This window comes from Daucus carota, chromosome 4 (genome assembly GCF_001625215.2).
Source record: "Daucus carota subsp. sativus chromosome 4, DH1 v3.0, whole genome shotgun sequence".
In the NCBI taxonomy this organism is placed as follows: Eukaryota; Viridiplantae; Streptophyta; class Magnoliopsida; order Apiales; family Apiaceae; genus Daucus; species Daucus carota.
In genome coordinates this window covers 19,612,766-19,627,482 of record NC_030384.2, presented here as the reverse complement: position 1 = coordinate 19,627,482, position 14,717 = coordinate 19,612,766, and positions in this window count along the sequence as shown.

Sequence of the window (14,717 nt, the reverse complement as noted above, 5' to 3'; positions counted from 1 at the left end):
TAATTATTTGTATTTATTTTGTATTTTTCAAAATTAATTAAGCATAAATATTTGAATTTAAGTTAATTCATTTTTATGAATTAAAGTTAAGTTCATAAGTATTTATATTTAATTAAAGTTGAATTTTAAAAAATATAAGTGTATTATATAATATTGTTTTTATATTAGATTTTTGATTTAATGTGCAAAACGTTTTATCTTTTAAAATAAATCAAAATTCATAGTTATATACTATTTTTCTTTATTTTTCTGGTTGAAAATTGCGGCAAGACAATCTAATTCATTGTCTTACCAAAATTTTTATACATTTTTCTTTTATTTTAAATTTTTGATTGCGGCAAGACAATTTTACAAATTGTCTTACCGCATTTAGCTTCTTGCGTACGCTTCAGCTGAAACGGCAAGACATTCTCGCTGATTGTCTTACCGTCCCTTATGCAAACCCTTTTTTCGGTTTTCGGCAAGACAATCTCGCTGATTGTCTTACCGAGTTTTGGATCGGCAAGTCAATCAGCCAGATTGTCTTACCGAGATTCAAAACGACAAGACAATAACATATATTGTCTTACCCCTCCATATTCATCTTCTTCACCTATTTCTCTCGAACTGCCATACACACACACTTGCATATCGATTTTTTTCAAGTTTTTAAGACAAAACTTGTTGTTTCGTGCTCTTTTTTTCATGTTTTCTCAAAACTTGCTGGGTTGGATTTTAAGCCCGAAATATACCTAAGTGCTGCCCGATTTCGAACTCGTTTTCTCCGGGTTTTTCGAACTGATTTCACATTGTTTGGGGCTTAATCGAACTGGTATTGTGTTGCTTGTATGCATTCGAACCTATTTGAAGATATTTCAGCCATTAGAACCTCGATTTTGGAGTTGGATTTCGAAACCCTCTTTTGAGCATTTGGGGTTTTTCGAATTTTGGAGATTATTTGGATTATTTGGAGACTATTTCGAACAATTGGAACAATTGCTTGGATTGGTTCTTGAATATGCAACCGTTAAAATTAATTAAATTTTAATTCGGAATTAATTAATATTTCGAATTATTAATTAATTAATTAATCGTTAAATTAATTATTACGTGAAATTTGCGAGACATTTGAGAATTATCATTTTATTTGGAAAATTCTCGCTTAATTCACCTTTTAATTAACAAAATAGTTGGTAAATTTAAGATCATGGAGTCGAACTACAATGGATTCCAGGACCTTGAAGCTGTTCCTGCCCGATTCAGACCCTGTCAAATTTCTGAACGAGCAATGCCTGGTTAGTACTGCTATCACTGCTTCAACGGATTTACAAGTTCAACCGTTGTATGATTTCTACTCCACTGCTCTGAACACTACCCTGCTGGACAATCACAGAATTACTGGAGCTATAAGGGTAGAAGATGTTAATGGACGAAGGACGATCACAATTACAGCTGATGATGTGAATCGTGTTCTGGGATTCCCCCGAGCAAACTTTGTTGATGCTCCTGAAGAACCTGAGTTGATGCAGTTCTTTGAGACTATTCTATATCAAGGGGAACTTCACTTGTCGAAGATGACGAATGGGAAACTGAAGCCAGAATGGGAGATTTTCTTTGACACGCTTGCAAAGGTGTTCTCTCCCAATGATAGGAGGAATTTTCACAACATATCCAACATACTACAAGTATTTGGAGTATATATTGCTTTCAATCGTCCAATTGATTTTGGGAAAATCATTCTGAAGGAGATTCTGAGAAAGCTGGGACCACTTGCGAGTCGTAATATGGAGACAAATGAAAAAGTTAAATGCTTTAATCCACGGTTCCTGATGTTGCTCTTGAATGATAAGATGACGGAGGCTGAAAAGATCTTCTACTTGAATGCTGAAAGAGTCAATGTCAAACAGACAAGCATCAAGCTGATCAACAAGCTTGATAAGGCCACGAAGTTCAACAACATTCCACTCATTGTCACTCCATTTATGTCAGAAAGGTTCAATGCTCAGATTGTTCATTATCAAGTTCAAGTGGCTCAACCACAACAACATCATCACCAGCAGCAACAACACCAGCAACTACAACTACAACTCCAACAACCACCTCAACCTCAAGTTCAACCACAACCATCACCTGCTCAATCACCTATCCATCAACAACAATTCCAATCATTTGAAGATGAGCCTCTATAGTATGATTTCTTTGACGCTCAGCCATCTTCATTTGAACCCACATTACCAATCACCCAAACACAATACTCTCCACAACTGCAATCAACCTCACAAACACTTCCATCAGATTCTGCTATCAACCCTGAACTTCAGGCCTTCCGAGATGACTTACAGGTAGCTCAGGTACTTTCTGAACTTACATCTACCTTTAATGTTGATAACTCTGATTATGGTTGTGACTTTGACTTGTTTTGTCAGCCTGCCAGCAATGAAGCTAACAACACACAGGTTCATAACCCTGCTGATGATTTTGTTCAACACACTATCTCTTCTCCAAACACAACAAACATCACTACTATGCAACCTGTTCGTAAAGTTGCCCGGAAAAGGAGTGGAGTAGTTTTGTGTCTAAACCCGCAGCTTGTCTTCTTTAAAGAAGCAAAGGATGGAAACTTCGGAGACAACTGCAGCCACATCCTCGCCTTCCCAAAAAGGCTTGGACTCTGATATGGCAATACAGTCTCTGGATTCATTCTCTCAACAGAATGAAGCTATTGAAGTTGGTGTTCGCAAAAATCTACACGCAAGCGTACGCGATCACAAGTAATATATTAAGTTCGATCCCACAGAGACTGGTGAATTAAGAATACGCACCTATGCAACAATGTATGATCAATTATCACTGCTAAGACAATTAACAAGGATTGGTTTCTTTTATACTAATAACTAAAATTATTAATCAAATTCAGAATAGGGAAACACATGGGATTCTAATTTCATTATCGAATTCATCTAGAATTGAAATTACTGATTAACATGCGACTGTTGATCCTAATCAGACAACACGAAAGTAATACATGCCAACTCTCATTGCACACATATCCTACCAATCAAAATCCACAATTAAGATAGAAATCTCATGGACACCAACAAAGCTCAGACCCTATATCTCTATAGCGGTAGTGTAAGCAGAGAGGTTTAATAACAAGTCGTCTATCGTGATTACACAGGGTGATAAAAATAGTTCAAGTCTACCACAAATTATGTTTCACTCACATAATCCTATGTTTACATGGCAAAGTTCTAAATTCAATCATCCACTCTCGCTTCAGAAAGAATTAACACACAACTTAGAAGTTAGCTACGCTTCTAAGAAGAATAAGCACGGCTCATGCAAAGCAATCAACATATGTCACAAAATCACGTAATTATAATCGTTACTAGACTACATCGATAAATCCATTAGAATCCCATGAAGGCGGTTAGTTCATAATCGAACTAATCGACATCATGGGTTCTAATGAAAACATGATAAAGAAAAGACGAGAATTAAATAGAATAAAAATGCTTGAATTAATAATAATAAGGATCACACGTTACAGATTGAAGTTCACGATCTTGCTCGAAACTGTCACTTCCTCGCAAAGAACGATCCAATACAACTGATAATGTGCTCGATTACAAAAGAAAACTAGCTATGATATTGTTTCGATTTTCTAACTATTATGAGGCTAGGGTTTTTACACACGAGAAATAAAATGCATTGACTAAGTCAACCGGGCCTCGGCCGCCGCGAAAATCCATCAGAAAAGCTGTAAAAATCGGCCCGGGAAGCTTCAGTGGGGCGCCACCGCGCTACTCTAGCGCGGGCGCGCTAGTGATGCAGTTAGTAGCGCGGGCGCGCTACCACTTAGCGCGGGCGCGCTAGTGTCTGCACTGGCAGCTCCGTTTCTTCGTTTCTCGCTCGTTCTCGCGTGCATGTCCTTCCTCGCTTCTAGTACCACTTCCGTAGGTGATCACGGTTGCATTTAGCACATGCAACAAGCCCTTTAAACCCCTAGATAGCTCTAGTGGACGAGTGTGCTCTCGTGAGGGTTTGTAGAAGATATACCCACAAAATCTAAAGTCTCGGTGAATCCACAATTCTCTATTCTCGCAAATAATGCACCAAAACCAACCTAAACTGATAGAAAATCACTTCATCACCTCAACTCGTGACCTGCACAGAAAAACAATAAAAACACATCAAAAGACACTACACACTTAAGTACAATCAACCAATTTAAGTTGAAATGAAGGCCTATAAGTGTGTATAAATACCACTTATCACACCCCCAAACTTAAACTGATGCTTGTCCTCAAGCGTCAACGACACTAACAATAATACAATGCAATGCATGAATGCAACTACGTGATGAATGAGTAAACTATGAAGTCATTGCCTTGTCAATTTTTAATACCTCAGATTGTGCTAATGTTCTCGACTTTCATCTCTCTCGCTACCAAGTCAATCACTCTTCTATTTACAAGTGTGGAGTGCCCGTGTGTGCAAGCATGCTCTTTTATTGAGACAAGACAAAAACTACTACTCCCACAGAATCCCAATCAAGAATCGTAAAAGTCTAAACTAACACCCCGTCACTCAAGTCCAACTAAAAGCCAAGGTCCCAAAGAATGTCCACACCCTTCTATTTTATTCACTATATATATATATATTTTTTTCTATTGGCGATTAATTGCTCGGTCTAAGGTCAGAGCGCTTCGCAGTGTAAATGCGTCACGAACACCACAAGACTTCACACACCAATTATTCACTTTATTCTAGCGGTTTATTTAACCGTGCAATGGTTGAGATCCCTAAAGATTTATGCACTAGTACCCATGTAGCGAGCGTTGGGTCAACAATCCCAAACCACGAAGGGCTTTAGGTTGTTAGGCACAAAGTCCCCTCAGACTTAATTACTCGAGTACTAATGAGCTCAACCTAGTTAATTCTACCACTTATTTTTCTAGTGAATTTATTACTACTATTATTTTTTTTTTTTTTTTTATTTTTTTTTTTTTTTTCTTTAGAAAGGTATATCTACTCCTCAGTTCCCCCAAACTTAAGATTTACAGACCTAAGCTGAAGGGTGCTCAATTCAATCCTAGAATTCATGGAATTTCGTCTAAATCCTATCTCAAGAACATATGTGAATTACAATTTCCAACACAAGCAATTTCCAAGTACTAACCTAGCATTGCAATTGAAACTACTAATCAAGAACTACGCACATAATTCATCATAGGCAATTAACTTGGCTTAACTTCATAATTCATGCAAATGCTCGTGATACTAACTACGACAATTACCACTAAACATGTAAAATAAAGAAAATATGGGAAAATTAGAAAGAAAACGTGAGAAATAATCAAAGCAAAATAAATAAATAAAAAAACGTGAACTACATGAACTAACTAACACATGCAAATAATAAACTAACTAACACATGCAAATAATAAAAAAAAAAAAAAAAAACTATCTAATAATATAACTATCTAATAATATGCTCTTCCTTAGATTACCACCCCCAAACTTAAAATTTTCAATGTCCCCATTGAAAGTGATAAAAAGGCTAGAGCGCCCACATACCTACTCGGAGTCCGAGTCCTCGCCCTCCTCTGCTGGAGGTGAATCAGGCGGAGGATACTGCATCCCTGCTCCGAATACTGGCCACTGAACTGTGACCCCCTGTGCCTGGAAAGCACTGCCTAGAGCCTGTGTCAAATCAAAAGCAAACCTCTGGTGGATGTCGTGCATGGTATCCATCCGTCTAGCTAGGCGGCGATAATGAGCATCTCCCATCGGTTCGGAGCTCCTCTCCGTCTGTGAAGTACCAGCTCCAGAAGCTCTAGGCTGCTCCCTCCTAACAAACTCTGGACGTCCCCCTGGCACCTCATCATATATGTACCCGAGGCCTCGAGGGTGGGGAACTCCTCCATCCCACTCCGTCATCCGACTGATCGCCGAATGATCAATAGGTGTCCCTGGCAACTGCAATTGCTCGTTGGATGGCCAACGAACACCGCTCGTTCGACAGAGCTTCGTCACAATTGTGCCATATGGAATGGCACCAGTGGTTCCTCCCTTCAAGAACCTCAGCATCCCCTGATGAATGACATGTCCCAGATCAATGTACTTGCCCGAGACAATCCCAAAGAGCAGAATAGCTCTCTCCACTGTCACCTCATGCCCATGTGAAGATGGCATGATGTTAGCACAGATGAAGGCGTTCCACGCCTTCGCATACCGGTTCAACGCGGCTGCAGGAAAAGATACATGTGCCGGCAGAGGAGGTGCAGTCATCTTCCAATGCGTGTCCGGTACACACATGTCATAAACCAACTTCTCAAGATCCACCGGATCGTCATCAAAACGGCGTTTGGCACGCCCAATCCTCTCAACCACCCAATCTTCTTCATTACGGCGCCTGGCACGCCCCCCAATAACTCGGCGGATCGCATCCGCACTATAATCGACTCGGATCCCCCGTACCACAGTGAATCCATCTCGATTCTCCTTGGCATTAGCATAAAATTCCCGAATAATAGCCAAGGGAACCGCCTCCGGAGCCTCGCAAAAAGACTCCCAACCCCGCTCTTGAACCATGTTCAAAAGCTCACCATCCTCCGCCGTGGGTAAGAATCCCCTCTCCTTAACTAACGACTTATTCATAAGCCGTTGAAACTCGGTTCGCGCACCATCCGAGGTGAACTCAACCTCACCCATCGAGGAAGAATCGCTAGATGCAGGGGCTTGTGAGCTAGTTCCTTGTGATCTTCTTGCTCTTTTTGGTGCCATTGGTAGAGATTTAGGGTTGCAAGAGGTTTATGTGTAGTGGATTTGTAAGATTGGATGAAGGTTGTGTGTATGGATGTGTATATATAGTTAGGGTTTAGAGAATTATAATGGGATTTGGATATGGGTTTTGTGTTTATATAAGGATTGGAGAGTTGAGTTAGGGTTTTATGGGATGTATTTCGGGCTAGGCATGCAAAATTAGGATTGTGGGCTTTTAAAAACGAAAAAAAAACTATTTTTGGGGAAAAATCCGCTGGTCCGGCAGTAAGTAGCGCGGCCGCGCGAAGTATAGCGCGGGCGCGCCGTGCAACTTAGCGCGGTCGCGCCTGACACTAGCGCGGGCGCGCTAGTGTCTGACACCGGAGGCTGAAATTTTTCGATTTTTGTGTTTTTGAGGTTTACAATGGTACAATGTGGTTCCAATGCGTGGGTTGCCTCCCACGAAGCGCTTTTTTAACGTCGTTAGCTCGACGTGAAGTCCAGATCTAATCTGATTCCGATGAAGTATCCTGTGGAGGATACCTCGTTCCATAACCAAACGAATCCCAAGTAACATTGACGTCTAGTGCCAAGAACGCTTCAGCAAGAGAATCCGTTAGTATATCAGCAAAGCGACCAATTCGTTCCTCCAACACGTCAATACGCCTGATTATTCTTCGGTACTGTGCTTCATTCAATGTTGAAACAGCAGGTGATTGAATTACAGATTGGTTACTCGCACTGGCAGAGAATAGAGGACAAGTGTCTCCACATGCATTAAAGTTTGAGTCTGAGTGAGCTCTGATTCTGTGCCAATTAGTCATCTGGACTTCCTGAGTGACTTCGACCGCTTCATCCTCCTCCGATTCTTCCTCTTTTGGAATTTTCCACTTTAGATCTTTGTGCTCAGCAGCGGCCAGGTTCTCTATCAGTTCGTAAGCATCATCGAAGCTTTTGTTCCACAAACTTCCTCCAGCTGCTACGTCTAACTCTGCTCTACATTGACTATTAAGACCCCTGTAGAAGTAATTAATTGCCATTCCAGGAGGCATGTCATCTTCCTTGAGGTTTTCGAGAATCTTCTTGAATCGGTCCCAAGCTAGGCAAAGGTATTCTCCCGAGAATTGAGAGAAATTGCCTTCAGTGTTTTTGATAGCTGATACTTTGATTAGAGGATAAAACCTTGTACAGAATATTTTCTCCAACTTATTCCAGCTATTCGCAGTACTTGCCGAGAGAGAGATAAACCACGATCGTGCTAAATCACGTAGCGTGAATGGAAAGAGTCTCAGCTTTACTAGATCCTTCGGTCCGATGTTGAAGTCCAATGCAGTAATGAATTTCTCGAAATTCCTTAGATGTAGGTTTGGGTCCTCAAGAACAGAACCCCCAAATTGAATGGTATCTTGCAGCTTGAGAATGATTGATGGTTTGATACGAATGCCACTGGCTGATATTGCTGGTTCAATTGTGTCAGCCTGATTATCATTGATTTTCAAACGAGAAAATTCACGGGATGCCTCACCAACTGCTGTCCTAGCATAATCCATTGTTTCAGAATCAGAAGAAAAAGATGAATCCATTGCTTCTTACGGGTTCGAAAACTCGTTAGTATAAACGCGATCCAAGTACCTGAAATAAAGAAAAGAAGAAAAGTGAGAAGAGAATAGAATCCTAGTCAGTGAATTTTAATGCACACTGATGACAAGTACATAAACTAATTAATTAACACCGAGTCCCCGGCAGCGGCGCCAAAAACTTGTTCGCAAAAATCTACACGCAAGCGTACGCGATCACAAGTAATATATTAAGTTCGATCCCACAGAGACTGGTGAATTAAGAATACGCACCTATGCAACAATGTATGATCAATTATCACTGCTAAGACAATTAACAAGGATTGGTTTCTTTTATACTAATAACTAAAATTATTAATCAAATTCAGAATAGGGAAACACATGGGATTCTAATTTCATTATCGAATTCATCTAGAATTGAAATTACTGATTAACATGCGACTGTTGATCCTAATCAGACAACACGAAAGTAATACATGCCAACTCTCATTGCACACATATCCTACCAATCAAAATCCACAATTAAGATAGAAATCTCATGGACACCAACAAAGCTCAGACCCTATATCTCTATAGCGGTAGTGTAAGCAGAGAGGTTTAATAACAAGTCGTCTATCGTGATTACACAGGGTGATAAAAATAGTTCAAGTCTACCACAAATTATGTTTCACTCACATAATCCTATGTTTACATGGCAAAGTTCTAAATTCAATCATCCACTCTCGCTTCAGAAAGAATTAACACACAACTTAGAAGTTAGCTACGCTTCTAAGAAGAATAAGCACGGCTCATGCAAAGCAATCAACATATGTCACAAAATCACGTAATTATAATCGTTACTAGACTACATCGATAAATCCATTAGAATCCCATGAAGGCGGTTAGTTCATAATCGAACTAATCGACATCATGGGTTCTAATGAAAACATGATAAAGAAAAGACGAGAATTAAATAGAATAAAAATGCTTGAATTAATAATAATAAGGATCACACGTTACAGATTGAAGTTCACGATCTTGCTCGAAACTGTCACTTCCTCGCAAAGAACGATCCAATACAACTGATAATGTGCTCGATTACAAAAGAAAACTAGCTATGATATTGTTTCGATTTTCTAACTATTATGAGGCTAGGGTTTTTACACACGAGAAATAAAATGCATTGACTAAGTCAACCGGGCCTCGGCCGCCGCGAAAATCCATCAGAAAAGCTGTAAAAATCGGCCCGGGAAGCTTCAGTGGGGCGCCACCGCGCTACTCTAGCGCGGGCGCGCTAGTGATGCAGTTAGTAGCGCGGGCGCGCTACCACTTAGCGCGGGCGCGCTAGTGTCTGCACTGGCAGCTCCGTTTCTTCGTTTCTCGCTCGTTCTCGCGTGCATGTCCTTCCTCGCTTCTAGTACCACTTCCGTAGGTGATCACGGTTGCATTTAGCACATGCAACAAGCCCTTTAAACCCCTAGATAGCTCTAGTGGACGAGTGTGCTCTCGTGAGGGTTTGTAGAAGATATACCCACAAAATCTAAAGTCTCGGTGAATCCACAATTCTCTATTCTCGCAAATAATGCACCAAAACCAACCTAAACTGATAGAAAATCACTTCATCACCTCAACTCGTGACCTGCACAGAAAAACAATAAAAACACATCAAAAGACACTACACACTTAAGTACAATCAACCAATTTAAGTGGAAATGAAGGCCTATAAGTGTGTATAAATACCACTTATCAGTTGGCCGTCCAGCCACTGTATCCTGTACTGAGTCTAGCACTGCTCTAGCACTCACGCTAGTGCAAAATCAAGCTGATACACAGGTTACTGCACTTTATGAGAGCATAGTTTTTCAAAACAAAGTTGTTGTGTATGAAAACTTTTCTGATCACTCTTTCTTTAATGATCAGGAACTGCTTGGCAATGAGCAAGGAAATCTGCCGTCACTGGCATCCGGAGGACAATTTGTTCTTCCACTACCTTTGAACCCATAACAGGGAACATTGGTAGTATACACAGGTACAGCTGGAAGTGTGAATGGTACGAGTGACGTGAGGCAAACACCGAGCGATACACATGCATGTGAGGAGAGTGAAACAACTCTGAGTGTACGTGAGGTGAGTGCACACACTGACCCGGCTTTGTTTGAGGAACGAATGTCTAAGTTACAAGCTGAATTGGCCCGGATGATTGCTGAGAATGAAAGACTGAAAGGTGCACAACTTGTCACCTTAGAGAAGAAAGTGGAAGAGGAGCCATCTAGCACTTACAAAGATGAGCTCAGAGCTGAGATTCGGGAAATGTCTCTCCAGATGAGGTCCAACCATCAGCTTTACATGGCCAAGTTTGCCGATGTTGATCAAACTCTGGCTAAACTGCTTAGTCACGTGAAATCTTCTAAGTCAACAGCTCAGGAATCTCAAGAGAATCCCTAAACTAAGGGGGAGAATAGGGACAAAGGAGGAGATGACCAAGGAAACAGCTCCAACCAAAGTAACAAGGGGAACACAAATACCAATACTTCTGATTCTGCACCTGGCAGAGATATTGAAAAGTCAAAAGGAAAACAACCCATGCATCAACAGGAAGACAATTATGATGCATTTCCTAAGGAAATGGATGATGATGATGTGTTTGATGCCACTTACTGCCAGAATCATGAAGATGGTGCATTTGATGAAGCTTATTTCTTCCAGACTGAGGAGGAGGCTGTGGACCTAGAACATGAAGAGCTTGTGAGAAAGTTTAAGCTGGAGAATGAAGCTAGAAAGAGAAAGCTCAGGTGCTTTCAAAAGCTTCTGGAGGACAAGCTCATTACTGAAGAGGAAATCAAGAGAGAGAAGCTGAAAATCTATGATGCTGCCTGTGCGCAGAAGAATCTTGATGTTAAACATAAAGTTGGTAGGAGTTGGGACATTGCAAGAAGAATATTCAATGGACGTCAAAGGGAACCCTTCGATGACAGGAAGTTCATGTCTCTGATTTATGATCTAAGGGAGGTAAACCCTGATGAGCATGTATTTATGCATGCCCTTTCTCTTGAACTCTGGTATATTACTGTGGTTGTCAGGAACCTGCTGGATGAATGGGATCTTATCATATACACAAGGAGAAACGGAACATTCAGACTCTCAGTTGAATTTCTAAAGTCATTCACTGTGACTGAGCTCTGGGTGCTTCGTAACAAAGTCAAAAGAAGCTCTAATTTGAATGAACTCCTTCGAGACAAGCTGATGGAACATGCTGAATTCACTAGTCCTCAGATTGTCAAGAATCCTTATTGTCTGAAGTTCATCAATGAAGACATCTTAAACACCTTGTATCTAAATGATGAGTCCTTCCCAAAGTATCCTGTGAACCAACTGATCCTTGCATCTACTCTCCTAAGAACCAAGAGATTCGCTTCTAAGGAAAAGGCTGATGCTGATAGTGTTATTTCTGACTATTGTCTTCGGAATGGTATTTCTAAATACACAAGGACGATGAAGCAAGTCACGAAGACTCAGCCTTCTGACTTTAAGGAGGACTCGGTGGATGTAGAAGTAATGCACCAACTGGCTCTGGCTAACGAAAGGAAGAAACGTGGTGAAGCCACTACTGCAGAACAACCAACCAGGGATAAACCTTCACTCCTATTCTTCACAGTTCTGACACTGAGGAAGGAGAAGTTGATCAGTAGATTTAGTAGGGTATTGTAATATATGTTCTAAAAGAACACCCCTTTTGTAATCTACTTATTATGTTTGAATTCTGGTATATGTTTAATTAAATACCAGAAACTTTTGCTATTTAACTTTCCATGTTTAATCCTTTGTCTTATCAGTTAGTTGAGTTATCCTCTCGATAATTTGCATGTTATGTTAACAAACAAATAGGGGGAGATTGAAAGGCATATGTTAAGCCTATTTGTTTATAAGAGTATCAACTCAACTCTGATAAGAAAGCAAGTTAATAGCAAGTACTGTTAACCGGAATCCGTACGAAGAACGTCAAATTATTTATTGAAGATTTTATGTCAGAAGAATTTCAAGATGCTGCTGCAAATCACTGGAAGAAGTTCATTCATTAATATGATCAAGCCTCAGTGTACAAATATTCTTTTATAGCACGTCCAGAATATCAGAAGGTATAAAGTTTCAATACTTTATTAATTCAGAAGATTCCATTATTGTGTCTACAAATGAAGAAGAACTCAGAAGACGAAGAATCGACGAACAAGCCACAACTTAATTGTTTAAATGACAAGGAATATTTGATTCAGCTAGTTACAGATGAACCAGACAGTACATTTGTGTATCAGCTTATCAGATTAAATATTTCACGTCAAAAGAAGGTGGTCGTTCAATCAAGTCGAAGATCTTAATTGTTTAATGAAGACTGAAGACTCCGCGGAAGAAGAAAAGGGATAATTAATTATCTAATTATTTAATTCACTTCTCAAAATAATTATATAGGATCTATAATTTATTTATTAAATTAATTCTATCTCGAATTAATTTAATTTATGAATTTATGCATTTAATATAATTAAGTGGATATTAATTGGTTAATTAATTAAAGGTAATAAGGGATTGTCTTGTTGGATTACAAGGTAAGAAAATCCTTTGGATTTTCTTACCGTGTTATGACCCTTCCAATACACGGTAAGACAATCTTCGAGATTGTCTTACCATGAAGATTGTCTTACCGTCCCTCAATTGTCTTGCCTTCGTTTCCTTCCAAGACAATCTTCGAGATTGTCTTGCCGAATGGCTTGTAAGACAATCTTGAAGATTGTCTTACCGCTTCCTGAAGGATTGTCTTACCGCCTCTGATTGTCTTACTAGGCTATAGACAATCTTTCAGATTGTCTTGCCTTGTGTTTTTTAGCATGAAAAAGTGCTTAATTGTCTTTGCCATCTTCGCATTGTCTTGCCTACCTTTGTCTTGCCTTGTTCTTGAGTTTTGCCTATAAATATGGCTCTCTCACTTCATTTTTCAAGTGTTCAAAGTATTGTAAAGCTTTCAAGTTGTGCTAAACTTGCTATTCGTTAAATCCACAGTTTATTGTGCTTTGATCATTCGGTTGTTTATTTCCGCTAAGTTAGAATACTTCCTGTCAAATTTATTCTAGAACTAGTGGACATTAAAACGAACCTTATTAATTATATAACAACTTTCACATTGTTATATTAATTAATTAAAATCTGATTAACAAGTTAAACTCCAATCAGATTACTCCGCCGCAATTATTTTTAAGTGACGATTGTATTCAACCCCCCCCCCCATACAATCGTTCCAGGACCTAACAAACCTGCAGCTCTGTCTTCCCAAAAGAAGCAAAGGTTGGAAGCGTCGGAGAAAACTGCAGCCACATCCTTGCCTTCCCCATAGGGCTTGGATCTAGAAATGGCAATGAAACAGTCTCTGGATTCATTCTCTCCACAGAATGAAGCCATTGAAATTGACCGTCCGGCCACGGTATCCTGTACTGAGTCAAGCACTGCGCTAGCACTTACGCTAGTGCCAAATCAAACCGATTCACAGGTTACTACACTTTCTGAGAGCATGGATTTTCAAAATCAGGTTTTAATGCATGAAAACTTTTCTGATCACTCTTTCTCTTCTGATCAGGAGCTGCTTGGTAATGTGCAAGTACATCTACCGTCACTAGCATCCGGAGGACAATTTGTTCCTCCACTATCTTTGAACCCATCTCAGGGAACATTGATAGTATATAGAGGTATAGCTAGAGGTGTGAACGATATGAGTGATGAAAGGCAAACACCGAGTGATACATAAGCACGTGAGGAGAGTGAAAAATCTCTGAGTGTACGTGAGGTGAGTGCACACACCAACATAGCTTTGTTTGAGGAACAAATGGCCAAGCTGAAAGCTGAACTTGCCCTGATGGCCGAGGAAAATGAAAGATTGAAAGGTGGACAACTTGTCACCTTAGAAAAAAAAGTTGAGGAACAGCCATCTAGTTCGTACAGAGATGAACTGAAGGAGGATAGTAAAGGAATAAACTCCAGGATCGATGGCAATCATGAGTTCTATATGGCAAGGTTTGATGCATTGGAGCAATATTTGGCTCAAGTGCTCAATCTCTTGCAAACTTGAAAGTCAAATGCTCAGGATTCTGGAGAGGATCCCTCAACTAAGGGGGACAATAGGGAAAAAGGAGGAGATGACAAAGGAAACAGCTCAAATCAAAGCAACAAGGGGAATACAAATACAAATACTTCTGATTCTGCCCCTGGAAAAAGTTCTGAAGTCTAAAGGCAAAGAACCATTGAATCAGCCTTACAATGTCTTCAACTCCGATAACTATGATGCTTATCATAAAGACATAGATGATGATGATGTGTTTGATGCGACTTATTGTCAAGCAGAGGAAGTAGGAAGATTTGAGGAGAGCTATT